Here is a 20,521-nt window from a genome sequence, read left to right on the forward strand (position 1 = left end):
AGTATCTTGATGAAATTTGACAGCAACTAACCAAGGTTAAGAAAAGACCAGAAATAAATTAAGAACTAATTGGATACAGGGATGTGAGTGAGAAAGGAAGGGTAATGAATCATTCTTAGGTTTCTGACTTGAGTACCAGGGTGGCAGGTGGTGACACTTGTTATTTTTTTTATAAAATATGGATAAAAAGACATTCCATTTTTGGAGAAGTTGAATTTTGAGGTAAATGGAACCTTGTTGAAAATTAAAGTTTCCTGATTTTGTTAAGCTGTTTTCTGACACCCTTTGGGGTAGTAATTCGCTAATGCAATGATTCTTAAAACTATGGCGTCCATGAGAATCGCCAGGACAATATGGGTGTCAGTGTGTATGTGTGTTGTTAAAAATGCAGGGTGTCAGAGTGTGTGTGTGTGTGTGGGGGGGTGTTGTTAAAAATGCAGGTTCCTGGGCTGATAAGCCAAGATTCTGGAGACACTAGTTGCAGCCCAGGACTTAAATCTTATCAGCCCCAAATGATTCTGATGGAGGTAGTTGCCTCATCACACCCTGAAAAACCAAAGAACAGAAACCACCTTTCCTATGTCTCCAACATGATTGTTTTCTACTATCCATTCCTTCCTACCTCCCAGGCACCTGCTTTGGGGTCCCTGTTACTTCTGACTCCCTCCACTCTCCATGAGAGCGAGGACTTTGACTTCCTAACGTCCATCTCCAGCGCGCCCAAAACAAAATCTGGCACAGAAAGGGCCCTCTAGAACCGTTCGCCTAACGAATTAAGGAGCGAATAAATTTATTGTTTCATACAAAACCTTTCGCTTTTAAATACCTGGCAGGGTTTGAAATAAGGAAGCAAAGGTCATTCCAATGAGACTGGCAAGTCAACGCTGAGGAAAATGGGGGGAAACCCGTTTCCGATTATCTAGCCCACCGAGGAGGTCTTAATTCCCGGGGCAAGAAACGTTACTATTTCCATTTAAGCAACCATCTTGGGCTGCCTGCGCCATTCTCCCGGGCGTCCACAGTCGGCTAATTAGGTTGCTTTCGTTGTTCCGGACCCATCCAAACCCTTGACGCTAAGTGTGAATGCGAGGAAGCCGCGGGGGAAAACAGAAGCCGTCGGCCTAACCCCCTCCGGGAAGACCCCGCCGAGGCAGCGCCGACCTCCCCATCATGGCTGCCGACGGGCGGGGAAGCCAAGCCCGTGCGTCGCGTGCGTGCCTCCTCTCCCTCCCCTCCCCCTCTTCGGCGGCGGCGGCGGCGGCAGAGGCGGCAGCGCTCGCCATTGCCGCTGGTGGCAGGAGGCTGCGAGGAGCCGGCGCGGTCGCAGTCTCCACGGCGCAGGCCCACGGTAGCGCAGCCGCTCTGAGGTGAGTGCCCTACCGCGCAATCTCCAGCTATTTCAGCCCCGGCGCAGCCGCAACACGCCGCCCGCCCGCCGGCCGGCCGGCCCGCCCCGCAGCCTGCACCCTGCCGCCCCCGGCTCCGGGCCTGGGCCCCTGCCGGATTCGGCCTGCCTCGGGCGGGGGCCCCGGCCCGGCCCAGTCAAACCGCCACCCCGAGGATGCGCAGGCCGCACTAGGCCCCAGGCGTCCTGGCGGGCTCGGGAGGGAGGCGCTGCCCTCCCGTGAGCCCCAGGGTTCCGGCCTCCCCCGCCGTCTGAGGCTCTCGGGGCCGCGGCTTCCCTCCAACCCGGAGCTCGGGCCTGGCCCTCCCGCGGGCTCGGGAGCGGGAGGCCCGGGAGAGCGCGCCGGACCCGGGAGCGGGAGGTGGGCAGGCTGCCTGGGACAGGACCCGTGGCTCCCCACTGGCCCCTTCGGCCCTTCCCGGGTCTGGTCCGCGAGAGGCGCGGCGCGGCGGGCTGGGCTGGGGCGCGGGAGCCGCTGTCTCCTGAGGGAGAGGAGGCAGGTTCTTTGGGCGACCTCCGAAGCCTGTCTCCCTCCGGGGTGGCGTGGGCTTGTTACCCAGGTATACTGGGGGACGCTGGAATATGGCGCGTTGCCCACCTTCCTGCAAGTTAGGAGGCGGCCCGGGCGGCAGCGGCGGCAGTTCGAGGAGGAGGGCGCAAAGTCCTTTTGTACGCAGAAATAAGGAGCCACACAGTTTTCTTCCCCAGCTGAGATGCTACCCGTGGATGGGCCTCGTTTCTTCTTGTGCCTGGGGGTAGTGGTCCCCTGGGTAAGGGAAAGGGGGAGTGGCGCGACCCTCGGAAGGAACCGAACCGTTGCCACTTGGAAAAACGGGCTCTGGAAGGCCTTGTGCATGGTTATTATCCCACATCCTCAGCCTTTCGGGGAAGGCAAGGGTTTGTACCTGTATGTTATCCACTAAACTGTGCAGTGATGTCCACCGCCTCTCCCACCTGTTGTGTCGTTGCTGCTTGTCCCAAAGTTACTATAGTGTATCTGACTGTATCCATCAGAACTTGAAGTTGTTTTAACATCTTAGTATTTTTAGGGCTTCAAATGATAACTGCTCCATCCTGTTGGAGGAGCCGTTGCCTAATCTCCATCCCTTCTCAGCATTAGATTAGAATATATTAATTGCTTAGTTTAAAGCCGGTTGTCAGTTGTGCTTAATTCTTTGTGTGGTCAGAGCACAATATACATTTTAAATGTGTAGAGACAATGTGTTAAACTCTTAAGGTGAAAGATGGTATGAATGAGTCTGTCAGCTTGGACAGTGCTCGGCAGGAGAATAGGTATGCACGTCACAACTATAGTCCCGGAGCATCATCTGCACTCAACGGTGATACTTTTTCCATTTCATCCCCAAAACGTTTCTTTTCCTTTGGCCTTGAACAGTAAGTTATTGTGTTCTAACTAACTCAAGGGAAGAGGAGAGGGAGGACCTTGGAAATGCTGGGGTTTTTTTTTCCCCAGTAGTAGCCTGACTCCCTAGAATTGTGTTGAAAGTTCTTGATGTGTTTTCCTATAATGTGAAAAAATGACTAGTTCTGTCTGCACATCTGAGTGTATTGCCCTAATTTTATGAGCAAACATACAATTATCACATGTAATGTAGTATACTTACTCTTGGTCCTAAATTGGGTGCAAAATTTTTTGTGTCAAAGTACTTTTTTTTTCTGACGGGTTATATGTGACTTTCACCAGGGTTCGTGACAAAAACCAAACCAAAACAAAACCATCAGATCAGGAATCACTGTCCAGTTTTTGGCTCATCCTTATCTGAAGTCATTTGATTTCATCCTGTATGTCTTCCTCCCCCCCATATATGAGGGAAACAACATATATGAAGGAAAATGACTTTTTGCTTAGTAGTCAGTAGTCTATTCTCAGCAAAAAAGAAAAAAGTTTCGTATTCTCAAATCAGAAATTTTCATGGAAATTGTTTATTTACCAGAGTTTTAAGGAAATTTAGCTCCTGGATTTAGGGAAGCAAACTGTAGGAGTAGGAGATAATGAGATTCCCTTGTCCAGATATAGAAGGCATTAAAGGTGAAAGGACTTCATGTTTCCCTTCCAATTCATTTATATTCCAAGGGAAACCCAAATTGTAGGGTTTTTAAAATTAAATCACAATTACTCATCTATCTCTAATTTTGTTAGGGAGCTGAAAATCACCTTCCCATGATTTAAATTCCTGAATTTGCATTGCCTATACACATGACTCTTGAACATGGTATGAGTGCATACTTGGTGGTATGAGTGCAGACCCCTGCATAGTCGAAAACCTGAGTAGAACTTTCAGTTCCCGTCAAACTTACCTCTAATAGCCTATTGTTGCCTAGAAGTCTTACTGATAACATAAACAGTCTGTTAATACAGATTTGTATGTTATATGTATTATGTACTGTATTCTTACAGTAAAGTAAGCTAGAGAAAAAATGTTTTTCAAGTTGCCGCAAATCTCCAAAAAAATTTCCAGTGTGTTATTGAAAAAAGCCTGTTTATAAGTAGACTCGCATAGTTCGAACCCATGCTTTTCAAGGGTACACTAGGTTCAACCAGACTCTTGGGTTGCCTTCAAGAAGTATTTTGTGTGAAATAATCACAATGAGTGATTGTTTAAAGGGAAATTTAACCCCTTGGAGTTTGGGATTAAATTTTTTATGCCTCTTATATGTAATAAGTCATGAGTAAATGTTGGGAATAATAATGATGAACAGTAATTATTGAAGTTAAAAATTTATGCACAGGTATTTGAAAAGGTGTGCCTATTTTTTGGTTTCTGAAAGGGCTATGAAGTGCCAGCCTTTGGAAGCATACTCTTCAGCCCTCTGGAGAACAGGAAGTTACTGCATATGTTCAGTTTCTGTCCCATATCTTAAGTCAAGCCTAATGCTTCGTGCTGCAGAAGCCTTGTTCATCCACTCAGTGCCACTGTGAGAAGTTGGAAGTTAAGGGATACTCTGTGGGTTGTTGAGTCTCAGGAGTGTCTACTCTAACCTCAAGAGTTACAGTGCACTTTCTCTGGTTGTAATTTGTCCAGGAAATTTGATATTTGAATTTAGATGTTTGTGTGTGATGCTTATTATCTATCTATCTATCTATCTATCTATCTATCTATCTATCTATCTATCTATCTATCGTATTTAGAAAATCAGTCTTAGAAATAAATACCAATTTTTGGTTTTGTAAAAAACACTTCAGGAAATGATCTATACTAAAAGACATTTTTCTCTGTTCTTTCATGTTTTCCTTGAGAGCTAAAACTAGTGTTTTCAGCCTGAACTTACCCAAGTATAATTTTCCATGAATGCTTAGTAAAACAGCAAAGAAAAAGAAATCCTGTTAAGTTTATTTTAGAAACATTTTATTTAGACCAAGTCCAGTCAAGTGTTTTTTGAAGGTCCAATACATGTTAATTTTTCTGTATTATGCATCATATAGTTTCTTCCATAATAGCTAGAGGTGGATTATCCATTTCCTTGGTTTTACAAGGAGAGCAAGCGAGAAGAGAAACAGTAAAAGGAGGTGAAACAAATCAATTTCAGGTGTTTCCAGAAGATTACAACTGCACTGAGCTATGGAAAACTTTTAATTCTGGAGCAACAAGAATCCTTTGTCTGAAGTTATTTTGATGTAATATGGACAAAACTTATAAAATGAAAAGAAGTAGATTATATATATCTTTGAATATTTATTTTTTTCTGAAGTGCAGTTCAAAGTCAGCCCAGTGTATTTTCAAACCCACTCATTGCAATTTAGTTACCAAAGCTTCAAGAAGATTTCATGATGTGGTCTTTTTTTCCCTTTTGTCATGTGCTCTGTATGCCTAAAATGTCCTAAAAGGTAGTCCTAAAACATAGTTTATAGAGATGTTCTAGTATATTTTAAAAAGATAAAACTACAAATTAGGGGGCAGTTAAGGCAGGCCTACTACATTTGTGATCCCTTGAGGCAAATCTATATTAGATGTTAGGGTTAGGGTCAGAGAAGACCTATGTGTGTTGAGGGAGAGTTGGAGGGCAGACGGGGAAAGTACATGTACTGTTAAATGAATCTAGTTTTATAGATTGGGATGATTAATGGAATTTTGGAGGTATAGTATTTTTAAAAGAAGCTGAAAGAGCTACTTATGTATAGGTCATCAGTTTGGTGATTTACACTACTTACTACTTATAGTATATTGTTAGTATATAAGTAGTATTTAGATTAATTCATGCATACTGATTTCTATGGTTACAAATGTGAAAAGTTTGGCTGATAGTTTAAATGGACATTTTCTTAAGAATTCTTAAATGGTGCCTGTTGGATAAACCGTGCCAGGCCTTTTTCAGAATCCTCATGAAGAATGAGCTTTGTATGCAAAAATGTTAAGACTGTTTTAAAAAAAGAGCTTGTATTTTGCTGTTGGTTATTGTGAAGTCTTTGCTTTTTAGAACTTGGAGAGTCTATTTTGTTGCTGCTACTGAATACTAATGTGGTTAGGCTGGCAGCTAAACCTACAAAGAACAAGAGGAGTGAAGAAATGTCTCCATGAAACCTTGCTTAAAGCTAGGCAGTGGACTAGAAATGGGGAGCTAGGGATTTGGGGACTTAATTCTTTTTTTATGTTCAAAAGGGATTAGACATACCCTCCACTGAGAAATAACCTTAAATGTGTCCTCACTTTGGAGTTTTACCACTCATTTACCAGACATTGATTAAAGACATACTATATTCTAGGCATGTGCTAGGTGCTTGAGTAACACATAAACCATGGATCTTGTCTAGTAGGGGAGAAACCTAAGGGCTCGACTAAATATAACACAACTTGTTGAGAGCTAAAATACAGTTAAAAGGAGTGGTGTGGGATTATAGAGGGATGGAGGAATTCCTTCTGGGGAGTGGGTGAGTGATGCAGGGAGAATAAGTGAGGTTAGGGAAGACTTTTCACTTGGGAGGTGTTTAAGTAGGACTTTGAAGGTTAAATAGCCTTTTACTGATGAAGAAGAGGCTAGAGGAAGGGTGTTGATAGTCTGAGCAGTAGCAAGTAAATTTTGCTATACTTGGGGAGTAGTGGGAATGAAGCTGATGAAGTAATCTGAATGGGAAGGGCATGGGAGTTAAAAATTATGGTTTATTAATGGATGATGATGCCTTTAAATAAGATAGGGAATGTTTTGAAAGGACAGAATTTGAGGAGAGAAGTAGTAAGGTATATGATTCTAGATGTGGGAATCAAGATATGTCAAATAGGTCCCTATTAACAGATTTGGGCTAGAGCTCAAGGGGAACGGATCAATTAAGAGATCTGTATTCATTAGCATAATGTCATTTAAAAACTGCAAAGACTGTAATACCAGGAGTGAGGAAAAGACTAAGGGCAACCTGTGGAGTATTAACATCTGAGAGTCAAATGGAAGAAGTAAAAGGGAAGTTGAAAAAAATGAATAAAAAGATAAACGGTATGCTGATGGAGAAGCTGAGGATAGAGATTAGGGGAATTTAAAAAAAGAATTTAGCAATGTGAAATACTACAGAAAGCTCATGGGGATGAAAACTGGATTTGGCAATTAAGAAATAAAAGATTTCTGAATGTGTATGTGGGTGCACACACATGTGTGCGCTTCTGCATTTTGCCGGAATCTTGATAAACAATGGATTTCTGGAGCATTGTTTAAGGGTAGGGCTTTATAAAACCCAAGTTAACAGATGACCCATGCTTAGAAATAAGCCCTGTTCTTCCCCTTCTCTCATGAGAATCACAATATAAAAACTCTGGGAGATAACTTAAATTCTAAGAATTAGAGTTTATATGTGTAAGGATATAGTATGTTTTAGTTTATAGTCTCTTAAAATGCAAATTCCTCTTGAAGGGTTTTGAGATTTAATAATATTTACATGTTAAGTACAAGGTTTTTTAACCTGTGTTTTATAGCTCTGGGGTTCATGGATTATATTTTGGCCATTTGTATGGCTATCGATTCATGCAGTGTATACAGTGAGCTTTGTGGGGGATCAAATTACTGTTGTTTTAAAGAGAAAGTGAGTTTTGAAAGAAAGCTAAGTGGTTCATTTTTAAGTTGGGAGTTGCTTGTACTTCGAAAAATTTCTAAAATACACCAGCGTTTCAGTCTTGTGAACTGGGGCAAGACATCTATTCTGTTTTTGCTTAATTTTTCCAACCATGAAATGAAAATACCACTGGGTCTTTCTGAAATATGACGATTATGGAATGCTTTGAGATCTAAGATGACAATGTTAACAAATTGCTAGTGTTCACATTTCTCAAGTCATTAATAAAATCTAGAAATTTAAGTAAATTATTTTTGTTCCATACTAGAACTTACTTGATTCCAAAAAGATTTCATTCTGAAATTTTAGATAATTGGTCATTTTTGCTTTCTCCCTCTAATATTTGGATCTCAAATTAGATTAGGAGACAATTTTTGACAACAAGGTCCTGGATTCTGGGGCAGTGATCTCCAACTTTTGATTGTCTCCCTCACAAGTAAAATTTTGAGCACACATCTGAATCACATTTATAAATGATGATCCTGTAGTTTTGTACTAATACATTTATGTGCATTAAAAAATATAAAGGAGGTAGATAAAAATTTTAAAAGGACAAGATAAAGATGAATTAATCAGTGTTTTAATGTTTTGCTAATTGAGTTAATGGTGGTTTCATAACTTACATTGTGAGTTTGATTAACTGTTATATTAAATTAATTTTTTTATTGAAGTATCATTAATACACAATCTTATATTGTTTTCAGGTATACAACACAGTGGTTCAACAGTTACCCATATTGTTAAATCTTCATCCCCACTAGTACAGTTACCATCTGTCAACCTAGGAAGATGTTACAGAATCATTGACAGTATTCTCCATGCTGTACTACTATCTCTGTGAAACTTATAATATGATTGAGAATTTTTGTACCCATTTACCCCCCTCCCCTTCCCCACCCACCTGCCCCCTCCCCCATGGTATACACTAGTCAATTCTCAGTGAATATGAGTCTATTACATTAGCTTGTTTTTACAAATACTTTTGCTCATAACTCATGATTTTTTTTCTGTAATTAATGCCAGTTGGCAGTGTTTTATAGAATACCTTGTAAAAGTATTGGTAAATAAAAAATGATATAAATAAATATATTAGATAATCTGAAACATAGAAAATTTGTTTTATGTAACTTACAATTAGCTTGTGTTTGTAGATTCTATTCACTAAATCTACAAAGAGGTTCCCTAAATATTCCTTTCATAGACTTGGAGTATTTAATGTTTTCCTTTTGGTCCTTTGTTTTTCATTAAACAATTATAAAATAAAATAATTAGTAACCTTAGTTAATTTTAGTAATTCTTTCATATAAAAATAACCCACAAATTAAAGAACCAACCAAGTTCTGCTAAATGAAAACGCCATCATAGAACTAGTCTCTTGACTCAAAACTGGCTTCAGGTACTAAATCTAAAGAAGAAATGATTCTGATATTACCAGTTATGTGACTGATAAAATTTTTGTCTTCTTAAATTTTGGCTTTATATTTTAAAAGTTTTTCTACATTGAAAATATATTACTTTTGTACTGAAAATTTTCATTTTTTTTTTTTTTTTAATAATTATTTTTTATTGAAGGGTAGTTGACACACAGTATTACATTACATGAGTTTCAAGTGTACAACACAGTGGTAGAACATTTATATACATAATTCTAGGTTCCAGCTATCACCCTACCAGGCTGTTACAATATCTTGACTATATTCCTTATGCTATACATTACATCCCGGTCACTAATTTATTTTACCATTGGAAGTCTGTCCTTTTTTTTTTTTTTTTTTTTTTTGTGAGGGCATCTCTCATATTTATTGATCAAATGGTTGTTAACGACAATAAAATTCTGTATAGGGGAGTCAATGCTCAATGCACAATCATTATTCCACCCCAAGCCTAATTTTTGTCAGTCTCCAATCTTCTGAGGCATAACAAACAAGTTTTTACATGTAGAACAAATTCTTACATAATGAATAAGTTACATAGTGAACAGTACAAGGGCAGTCATCACAGAAACTTTCGGTTTTGCTCATGCATTATGAACTATTGAAAATTTTCATTTAAAAAGAGCCTTTAAAATCGCTGGTTCTTTTTGGTTTGTAAGCATTGTAGGTGATTTTAATTTTCTTTCTTGTATCTTTCATTATTTTTCAAATTAATGAAAATGCATTAACTTTTAAATCAGAAAAAAAAAATATGGATAATGTAATTATGGCCCTAAGGACTCACTATCAGATTTTGGACAAGCAAGTCACTTATCCTCACTGGGCCTGTTTCCCCAACTTGAAAAATGAAGAGGACATGAATAAATAACTCTAAAATTAATTTTGAGTCTGTTATACATGTTGAACAATAATATATTTTCTTCCTTGTAGAAAAGTAAAGAAGAAAATTTAGAATAATCATAATTCTACCATAAAAAGATAATTTTAATATATATAGTTTTAGATATTTTCCTGAATATGAATGTATGTGCTTGTGCACATACACACACTGTGTATAATGTCAAATAATACCATGCATACTGTCTTAAACCAAAAATACCTAAGGATATTTGATTTGCCTGTTTATTTTTGCCCTGAAACATTCTTAATGGGGCAGTTGTGGATCCATTGTTTTAATGAACTATAAATGATATTTAAAAGTTCTCTTCAAATACGGATTTATTCAGGAAATGCTTACCGACTGTTTCATGCTCTGTGTGGTTTTGCTGAGGTAAGGGGAACTTGGAGTAAGGGTGGAAGCGCTTGCCTACGAAATCTTACTTAGCGAAGAATGAAAGCTAAATCCTGGGTTAACCTCAGTTTCATTCACATATTAACTTGCTTTTTCTCTGCTCTGCCCTCATACTTCCTAAGCTAAGATTCCTATTTGCAGGATAGTTTCTGAAGTGAACATGTTTGTGTCAGTATATTATGGGTTATTTTACCCTGGGGTCTTCAGAGTTGTTAGATTTCCATTTAGAGCAATTTAGATATTAGTAGCAGCAATGTATAATACAGAAGTGTTAAAAATACCTTTTATTTTTATCATTATCTATGGGGAGTTCAAAAGATTCTATATACATAAAATATATATGTACAGATATAAAATGCTATGTATGTAATTCATGCTTTCCCTCAATGAAGGATGTGAAATACATAATTCTAATTTTATGTAAAGAATAATTGGATCTTTCTCAAAGTTAACTTCCTTAATGATTTTATACAGTGGATTATCTTTAGAGTTAGTAATGTAACCCAGTTTTCCTGTCTTCTGTTTAGTTCTATCTTTAATCCTCCTAGTGGTTGGTTTGTTTTTGTTTTAAAATCAAAAGCAAATCTAAAGTAAATAAATAGTCCTTTAGTCTCCTCAATACTTAAAATAATTAGTCATTTTTTGTCTAAGTATAGTATAAAGCTTATGGAGGTGTGTATTGGAAGAAAAAGGTCTGATTTGTTTTTTCTCTTCCCTTCTACTTCTGAAGATAAGGATCTTTTTCAGGAGAGAAACTTTATCATTTGTACTTGACAATTAAGATGCTTAGGTCAGTATCATCCGAACTTATTGCGAGGGGGAATAAAAAGTATAAACTTTCACCTCTTAAACTTTTGTTTTCAGCTTTTGTGTCTGAAAAAAGTGAGAGCCATAGTGAATTCTAACGAGGATCCACTAAGATCTATTATCTTCGTTTTGAAGAAATCCGTTTTCTAGTCACATGAGTGGTGTATATCCAGTGCCCTTTAGATAGGTATTCTTTGTTTAGTATTAATTCAGGGCTTTGGGTACAGTAGTGATTCTTGCCTTTTAGGATAGCATGATTTCAAAAAAAATTTTTTTAATAATGATTCTTTTATAAAAAATAACTTTCCCTTAAAGATAAAACAATCATGGCGCTGTTTGATGTAAACGTGTATTCAGATTTGGCCTACCAATAGAGTTTCAGAACTTTATATCCAATGGCCTAATTGACATTTTTTGGATGGCTCAGATGCACTACATCCCAAAATGAAATTCCCTTCTCATACTTGGCCCTATTCCAATCTTGCTTTTCCTCAGTCGATGGGACCATCATTTTTATCCAGTTTCTCAGAACAGAAACCTTGGTCTTTATATATCATCAAATCATGTTTATTTAACTTTATGAGTAAGCTCAGTTTGTCCTTTTCACTTCCATCATTACCACTTTTGTCTGAGTTGCTCTTGTGTCTCTCTTGGATTGTTGTAGTAACAACTGCATTCACTCTGGCTAAGCACCAGCCCATCCTCCTCAGTGCAGCCAGAATGAATTGGTCTTATCTAAATACACAAGTCTGGTCACATCCCCCATTGAATTTAGGATGAAGAAAAAGCTCCTTTTAAATGTAGCCATATCTACCTTTTGGACCCATTTTCTATCAGCCATGCTTCCCTAATTATAAGACCTTTCTTAGTGCTATTCCTCTGCCTTGAAAGCTTTTTCCTCTTTTCCCTTTCCAGTAAAATTTTATAAATATTATTCATGTCCCTTCTTAAGCACTACTTCCTCAGGGAAGTTTATCAGATCTCCCTCATTTTTGCACTTTCCTGGCCCCGTATATATCTGTACATGTCATTTTACATTTGCTTGCATATTTCTTGATATATGTCTGTCTTTCCCACCAGGTTGTAAGCTTCATGAAAGTAGAAAACATGCTTGGTGTTCATCCCCAAGCACATTGCCTGACACATAACAAGCAGTCAGTATTCATTTGAATGATTGTAGAGAATTTGTAAAAATCACTTGTCATGTTTTACCTTATTGTTAGGCTTTTGTGGTGCCATTTAATATTTTATAATTTTTAGGAATTCAGGGTGGGACCAGATTCTAATGATCACTCTTCAGCACATCCAGTGATAGGAAATTTACTACTTAACCCAGAGTTTGTTTATTCTTTTAAGACATTTAGATGGTTAGAAAGTTTAATTTCAACTGAAATGTTTCCCTCTAACTTTTACCTACTTGTTTTCTGTCCTCTAAGACTTCCAAAAACAAGTATATTGTTTTACTTTCTTTATAAAGTCCTCTGAGTTGTCTCTGTTTTTAATATCCCTAGGATCTTTTGCCTTCTTGGAAAGGTAATAGTATATATTCAGGAAAGAGAATTGGTGAGGGGGGGGGTGCTATATTAGTTTCCTAGGGCTACCATAACAAATTACCATAAAATAGGTGCCTTAAAAACAACAGAAATTTATTCTCTCACAGTTCTGGAAGCCAAAAGTCAGGAATCAGGTATGTGTAAGGCCACAATCCTTCTGGAGGCTCTACGGAAGAATCTGTGTTTTGCTTCTTCCTGCTTTTAGTGGCTGCTGGTATCCCTTGACTTGTGGCTGCATCACTCCAGTCTCTGCCTTCATGAGTACATTGTCTTGTACTCGTATGTCAATATAATTTTCGATTGCCTCACTCTTTAAAGGACTCTTATCATTGGATTTAGGCAACCTGGATATTCCAGGATGATCTCCTCATCTGAAAATCCTTAACTTAGTTTTATCTGAAAGACCTTTTTTTTCCAAATAAGATAATCACAGGTTTCAGGGATAAGATATGGACTTCTTTTTGGGAGCAGCTACCATTCAACTCACTACAGGGGCTCTGGGTTTAAATCCTGATAATGCCGCCTACTAGCTTTACAAACTTGAGCATGTTACTTAGTAACCCCTTTCTTCATCTGGATCTCCTTAATTTTAAGACAGGGATAATAATTCCTGTGTCATTGATAAGTGAAAATTTACAGAAAATTCATGTGAAGTTCTTTTTTGTCCATGTGAAGTTGTTGGCACATGATAGCTAACTCATTAAATGTTGCCTTCCACATACCAAACTACCCTGAACCTACTGAGCTTTGTCAGGGTCCCTACATGTCATATATAGCCTAAAACCTAGCACAGGTTGTGGGACTGCTCTGATTAAGTATAATCTATAGTGGATCCAGTTTTTCTGTATTCTGGGTACTGTGTAGTCACTATGAGTGATGTAGGCCAAGTTTGATTTAGGTTTATTTACAAATAAAAGATTGGCACTTTAAACTTTGAATTGTTAAAAACTCTAAGTCTTTTCAACAGTGTAACTATTAAGTCTGTATTATACAGTTAAGTATTTAGATCCAAGTGCACACTGTCATGTGTTACATTGTGTTACAAGTGTTACATTATCAAGTTGTAATGCATAGTCCATGGTAGTAGCTAAATCTTAATTTAGTGTTGCTGCCTGAGTTAAAGGAATTTTTGTACTTGCCTATTTTGGTGCTATTCAGAGAACATTTCTTAAATGCTATGATGAATATAGAAAAGAGTTACCATTGAAATAGCAGCTATATGAATTACGTTGTATGGATGGATGGATAGATATTCCTGTAATCAGGCACTCCTTTAGGTAATCAGTGGCTGATCACTTCCAGGTTGATGGACAGCTTACTTTTTATGCTTCTGTCAAGTATGAGACATGTGTCCATTGCTTATTTATTAAATATGCATTTAATGATTTCCATATGTACAAGTATCATCTGTAACTCACATCTGTGGTAAAAGACCAGAGAAACAAGTGACCTGGAAGTAATATTTTAAAAATATTTACTTTTGAATGTGTATTACACGCACATGGTTAAAAGATCAAACAATATAAAAGGAACAATGAAAAGTGAGTTTCTCTCCTGCAGTTTTCCCTCTCCAGAAATCACCACCACTACCACTTTCTTGTGTATCCTTCAAGGTAGGCTATGCAAAAATGTGTGTGTGTCTCCCTTTTTAAAAACACAAATGATTGCATATATGTGCATAGTCCTCAAGAAAGTGCTTTTTTCCCCCTTCTTTTTGGAGTGACATGTTTTGTGTCCTCATCTTCAGCATTGGTGTAGGATTTCTGTTCCCTGCTCCCCCGATTGTTGAGAGGCAGGGAACCAAATTCCATAGCTTTCTGTTACTAATATGATAGTGAGGGACGCATTTCCAAGAGAGTTATATGTTATACAGTCCTTTGTGAAAGACTTCTTTTTATAGGATGGCCAAGTTTATACCAGGGAAGTATAACCAATTTTAATTCAGGCCATTGATTTAGCAAAGAAAAACCCAACAATTCAAATTGGTTCAACACTTCTTGATATTGCTTGAGTCCTTTTCATGCTGGCTAAATGAGTTACTCCTGTTGATTACACTGACAGCAGAGCTAAATAAATCATTTCAATAGCCTGGTAGATAGCATATGTCTAGTTTAGGAAGAACTGGATTGTCTGGGAACAGAAGGGCTACAGCAGTCATCACATTTTCTATCTTTCCAACATTGTTAAGTCAGCAGTTCTTAATCTTTAGTCTCAATACCCTTTTCTAAAACTTAAAAATTACAGAGGGCTCAAAGGACTTTTGTTTATGTGGGTTACGACTTTTTGATATTTACTATATTAGAAATCAAAACAAAAATTTTAAATGTTTATTTAAAAATAATATATACCCACCACATGTTAAAATAGTTGAAATAGTTTGTAAAAAATGACTGTATTTTCTAAAACAATGAGAAGAGTAGTATTGTTTTACAGTTTTTTCAAATCTCCTTAGTATCTGGTGACAGAAAACAGCTGGATTCTTGTATCTGCTTTTACATTCAGTCTGCTACAGTATGTTTTCATTAAAGTACAAGAAGATCTGATCCCATGTAAAATATGTAGTTGGAAAAAGAACATTTTCAGAGCTTTTTCAGGTAATTATGGGTATTATTCTTTGATACTACACCAAGACTCAGTAGTATTAATTTCTTAAAGGTAAGTTACAGTGTGGATTCACAAACCATAATTGTACTGTGTTACACTGAAGTCTGTTGGTTGGTTTATCATGCACTTTGAAAGGATCTTTTAACCCATGCCTGATTTTTTAACATCATACATTGGTCACTTAGAAAGTAGTAGTTATGCAGATCTTTCAAATGTTGACACAAAAATAACATTTGTTAACACTGGACTCATCAGAAAAGGCTTTTAAGTAATGGAAAGCTATCTAGCTCACTGCGGCATATACAAGTTTTCAGAAATTCTAATTATCACTTGAAATATCACATTTTATTATTGGCAACAAATACCAGCAGTTATTTTCCTTGAAGTGACAGTTAATTTTTGGAAAAAATAACTGTGACCTAGGTCTGAATAACCATATTGTTTGTCTACCAGCCACTCTTTCAAGTAAAAATGGTGTTCCTTGGAGAAAAGTGGCTAATTCAGTGTGCAACTCAAAACATTGTAAATGTGCTCTTTGAAACAGCCATCACACTTCCAAATGCAGAAGTGCTTTGTGTATACTTTCCGTTTGGTCATACAGAATATAGTAAAAAGACATGAACTCAGTGGTGAAGATTTAATAAGACTAATAACTTTTACTTGTCATCAACACATTTTTAAACAAATTTGACTCTCTCCTTTTTTTACTGTGGGTACATGAAGGTGAAGAATTTAATGACTACTAGTACAGTTTGGTGCCATGGCTTTAAATTGTGCTAGGGTGCCAGCAGTTTTACCCTACCATTGCTTTTGCATCATAAGTGGAAATATAAGCACCATGAAAAAAGGCAAATAGTGTCTTAGTTACTGTGAAAATAGTTTTGACTTCATGGATCCCTTGAAAAATTCTCAGGGAACCAGAGTTCCATGGTTCACTTTGAGAAATGCTGTTGCAAGCTGCCGGAGGGTTAAACTAATCATACCGATGTCTCCCTTCAGTTTCTGGTCCACGATTTTACATAGAAAATGTGCTCAAAGAATACTTGTTTAGAATGTGATATAATGACATTTAAACAGGACAAAATGTGGTGAGTAAAATAATGTAGGCAGTCACATCCATCCAAGCAGTCTTGATTAGGCAGCTTTTCCACAGACGATTGTTAGAATAGGGTGAACAAATGGAGTGTAGGTGAAAATATAGTTGGTAAAGGCAAGTGATGAAATAGATAACTAAATACAAGGTGGTATTGAAATTAGAATGAACTGGTTTCAGAAATGCACGGGGGAAGGATATACGTATGAGATCCTACAGAGCCAACAATTTGAGCCTTGTTAAGCTTCTTTAATAAGTCTTCTAGTTTTGGGGTTCTTAAATTTGTAGTGGTCTAAGAGGATCCTCAGGATGGATGTGATCTGAAGTGCAAATGTTCATTTAAATTTCAATAGGTCACTGCCTTCTGCTTGATCTAGTAAAGCCTTTTCAAAAAAGATTACAGAAGGTGCATGTTAAAAAATAACTTTTTATGAAGAATAGTGAACAAACTCCTGTGTCCATTTAAACTGCAGATCCAGGTAGATAGTTTTAACTGAGTAATTTTCTCCTTTAAGGAAGCCTGCCCTATGAATACACTAGTGTTGTCACGGACTATTCTTTTCCCTTTTTTGGCAAGGAATTGGGTGGCAAGTAAGATGGCATGGTACTACCTCTTCTTTAGTGTAGAAGCCTTAGTCCAGCTAGCTAGTTTTGAGAATCTCACAGTATGCTAAATAGTACTCTTTTTGTTCTCAGGTGGTTCTTTTCCTGCTTTAGAGCTTGTCTATAGAAATGGGCAGTAAAAGTGAAGGCAGAAATGGAAGAAACAGTACCAATTCCAAATTGTGTAGGTCCTTACCCATCCCTAACCTCATCCGCATCTCTAGTTTTTAAGAATATTTTACTCCTGTCTCAAGTAAAGATTATAAGACATAATTTAAGGCATTTCTAACACAGCCACATTTTTTTTTCCATGTTAAAAGTAAGTGAGTTTGCTTTAAGGAGTTTTTTCAAACACTATGTGAATTTACCTTCTGTCCTTGAAGGTCATTGCTTCAAATTACAATAGATAACCGTGAAAAAATTGGGTGGGATAGGCTTTACCTAAACTTCGGTCATTATCATACCTGTGTAACAATGTGAGAGGATGCAACTAGTTCAGCGCTTGTGTTACTGTGTGAGCGCTTGTGTTATGTGCTGCTTGTCATAGGTGCCATGTCCTGGTTAGAAGTCATTTTAGATCACCAAGCTGGGAAATACCAGTCAGAAATTAGTTTTTATTTTACAATATCCTTAAAAGACTAAATACTGTTTTAAGCTGACCAAAGTAAAAAGTCTGCTTTCAAACAGTTATACATGGAAATGTAAAGACCATATTCAAAATAATTAATGTATAAAACACTTACTGGATAGATTTAATTTTGAGCTCTATATGCAAGGCACAGATTGGAATGTTTGCTACAGGTATTTATTTTATGGAATATAGATTTCAGATTGTTATTTGCTTGTAAATATATACATGAAAGCCCACCTGCAGAAATTCTGCTTTAAAAATTTCAAAGAATTTTCTCACTTATAAAAGAGATATTGATCTTTTATTCCTGTAGTACTACCTTATCCCATTTGAGAGTTTGAAGAGATTGGCATTAAGTACTACTACTTTGGTACAACTTCTAGCTGCTGCTTAAAAAAATTTTTTTTAATACTTCAGGCATTTAAAAAAGGGCATAGAACAATATAAGGAATATCACATACCTACTACCCAGCTTAAGAAATAAAATATCAGAGATATTGAAGCCTTCTGGATACTTCTTCCTCATCCAAGTCCCCTCTCTTCCCAGCTGTGACTGTTAATTCTGAATTTGGTGTTTATCATTCCCTGCATTTAAAAAAACTTCCCTTTTATGTGACGTATACATAGAAAAGATACAATATTATTTTGTATGTTTTTAAACTTTAAATGAGATTGATCTTTATTGATACATGTAGTTGTAGTTTACACATTTTACATACTGTATAATATTTGATTTAATGGAGTGTGAAAGTAATATATTATCTTTGTAGAGAATTTTGAAAATAAAAGTATGAAGACGAAAAAAGTTGTAGCCCTGCCATCCAGAGATGCTACAGTGTTAATATTCCAGAGTTTTTCCTTTGCTTCCCCTCTTCCCAGTTAAGAGTACATATATTTTTGGTATCTTCTAATATATAAAGGATATAGGTTTATGGGTTGTATAACATTGTAGAACAGCTGTAATCCCATTTTAGTCGATTTTTAGTTGAAAAAGGAAAAGAAAATGAATGAATATTAAATATCAGACATATATATACCTGGTAAATTTGCTATATATACTAAATACTGATGGCATATTTCTTAGTATGGAAACACTGCATAAGCAGAATCTGGGAAGGATTAGGTAGTATTGCCTAATGTGTTTTTAAACTTATATGAGAGATTTTTCTACTAAGCAAATTTACCAGATAAGTGATATTTATCTCTTTAAACATTAAATACTATTTTGGCTTTAGGCATTTTTTATTAAAAAATGAAAAAGACTAAATATTCAGTTATACATAAAACAAAACGTAGGACAAGATCTATATGAGGAAAACTATAAAACTGATGAAAGTAATCAAGAAAAACTAAAATAGAGAAATATTCCATGTTCATGGGTAGGAAGACTTGATATTTCAAATACCCTAACTTGATCTGTAGTTGCAGTGCAATCCCAACCAAAATCCCAGCAAATTATATTACGAATATTGGCAAACTGATTCTGAAGTGTGATATGGAGAGGGGCAAAAGATGCAGAATAGCTAACACAATGTTGGAGGAGAAGAACAAAATCAGAAGACTGACACTACTCCATTTCAAGACTTAACTCTAAAGCTACAAGGCAGTGTGGTATTGGTGAGCGAGGATAGATAAACAAATCAGTGGAACAGAGTAGAGAGCCCAGAAATAGACCCCCATAAATGTAGTCAACTAATCTTTGACAGAGTAATAAAGGCAATACACAGGAGCAGATAGTCTCTTCAACAAATGGTTTTGGTGATGACTTTTAGATACAGCACCAAGGGCACCATCCATGGAAGAAAGAATTAATAACTGGTATATACATAGAATGGAATACTATTTAGCACTAAAAAGAAATGAGCTATCATGGCTTGAAAAGATATGGAAGAACCTTAAATGTGTATGACTAAGTGAAAGAAGCCAATCTGAAAAGGCTATGTACCATTCAGTATGATTCAACTATATGATACTCTGGCAAAACTGTGGAGACAAGAAAAAAAATCAGTGGTTGCCAGGATTTGGGGTAGGGGTAGAGGGATGAATAGGCCAAGCACAGAGGATTTTTAGGACATTGAAAATACTCTCTATGATATTATGATGATGGTTATATGTCATTATATATTATATATTTGTCCAAACCTATTGAAATGTACAACATTAAGAGTAAACCCTAAGGTAACCTATGAACTTTTGGTGATTGTGGCATGTCGATATAGGTTCACCCTTGGTAAAATATGTACCATTCTGGTGAGTGATGTTGATAGTGGGGAAGGCTATAACATGTGGGGACAAGTGGGGTATATGGGAACCCTCTGTACCTCCCTCTCAATTTTATTGTAGACCTAAAACTGCATTAAAAAAAAATAAAGCTTTAGCAAGTGAAGAAGCCTACAATGAATATTCTGTACAATTGAAACCAGAATACTCTGTACTGCTTATAGTTTTATCTTTTCTTGACAGCTCAATGTCACTGTTGAAAACACTGATCACTGAACTGTATTGGAACTTCTTTGGGCCTCAGTGTCTTTGTTTGAACTCAAGTGCACTTTGTAGTTAGATCTGTATTAGCATAATATGCCACTGGGAGGAGGCAGCAAGAAGAGCATGATATACAAATGGACACGAGTGCCACTGTTAGGCTACTGCTGGAAAACAGCCCCACCAAATCATTGTTTAGTGTGAAGAAGGAAAAGTTCTGGGCATTTCTCTCACCAATGGTAGTGTTGGGAATGCTGCATCAGCAACACTGTCTCTTCATTAGATGAAGTTTGCCCACCTCCCTGATTTCTTAAGTCTTTTAGCACCACCACACATCCTATTACATTCAAATGCATTCAACATTATCAAACTTAATAACTATAAGCTATTTACATATAATATACAAACCATATTTTAAGAATATATTTGTATGTAAATTAAAATAACTATATAAACTATAACATTATATAACCATAAAACTATTTGGCATATCTAACTATAGGCTATGGTGATTAGACTGGAGGAGCTCCTGGTTATGCCTGAAAACCCTTGTCCCCCACCTTTA

At 37.1% G+C, this 20,521-nt stretch overlaps 1 protein-coding gene across 5 annotated transcripts in view; it reads left to right on the forward strand.

Annotated features, from left to right (window-relative positions):
• Positions 1 to 1,223: 1,223 nt before the first annotated feature.
• NRF1 (nuclear respiratory factor 1) overlaps positions 1,224 to 20,521 on the forward strand; it is a 145,142-nt gene continuing 125,844 nt past the window's right edge. For 3 of the 5 annotated variants that reach the window (XM_036909043.2, XM_036909045.2, XM_057504757.1), the window contains exon 1: positions 1,225 to 1,367. The gene's annotated coding sequence lies outside the window, so the exon portion shown is untranslated. Of the gene's footprint in view, positions 1,368 to 2,207; positions 2,303 to 20,521 lie in introns of those variants that run through there. The other 2 variants (XM_036909041.2, XM_036909042.2) reach the window with 2 other exon arrangements.

This window comes from Manis pentadactyla, chromosome 7 (assembly GCF_030020395.1).
Source record: "Manis pentadactyla isolate mManPen7 chromosome 7, mManPen7.hap1, whole genome shotgun sequence".
In the NCBI taxonomy this organism is placed as follows: domain Eukaryota; kingdom Metazoa; phylum Chordata; class Mammalia; order Pholidota; family Manidae; genus Manis; species Manis pentadactyla.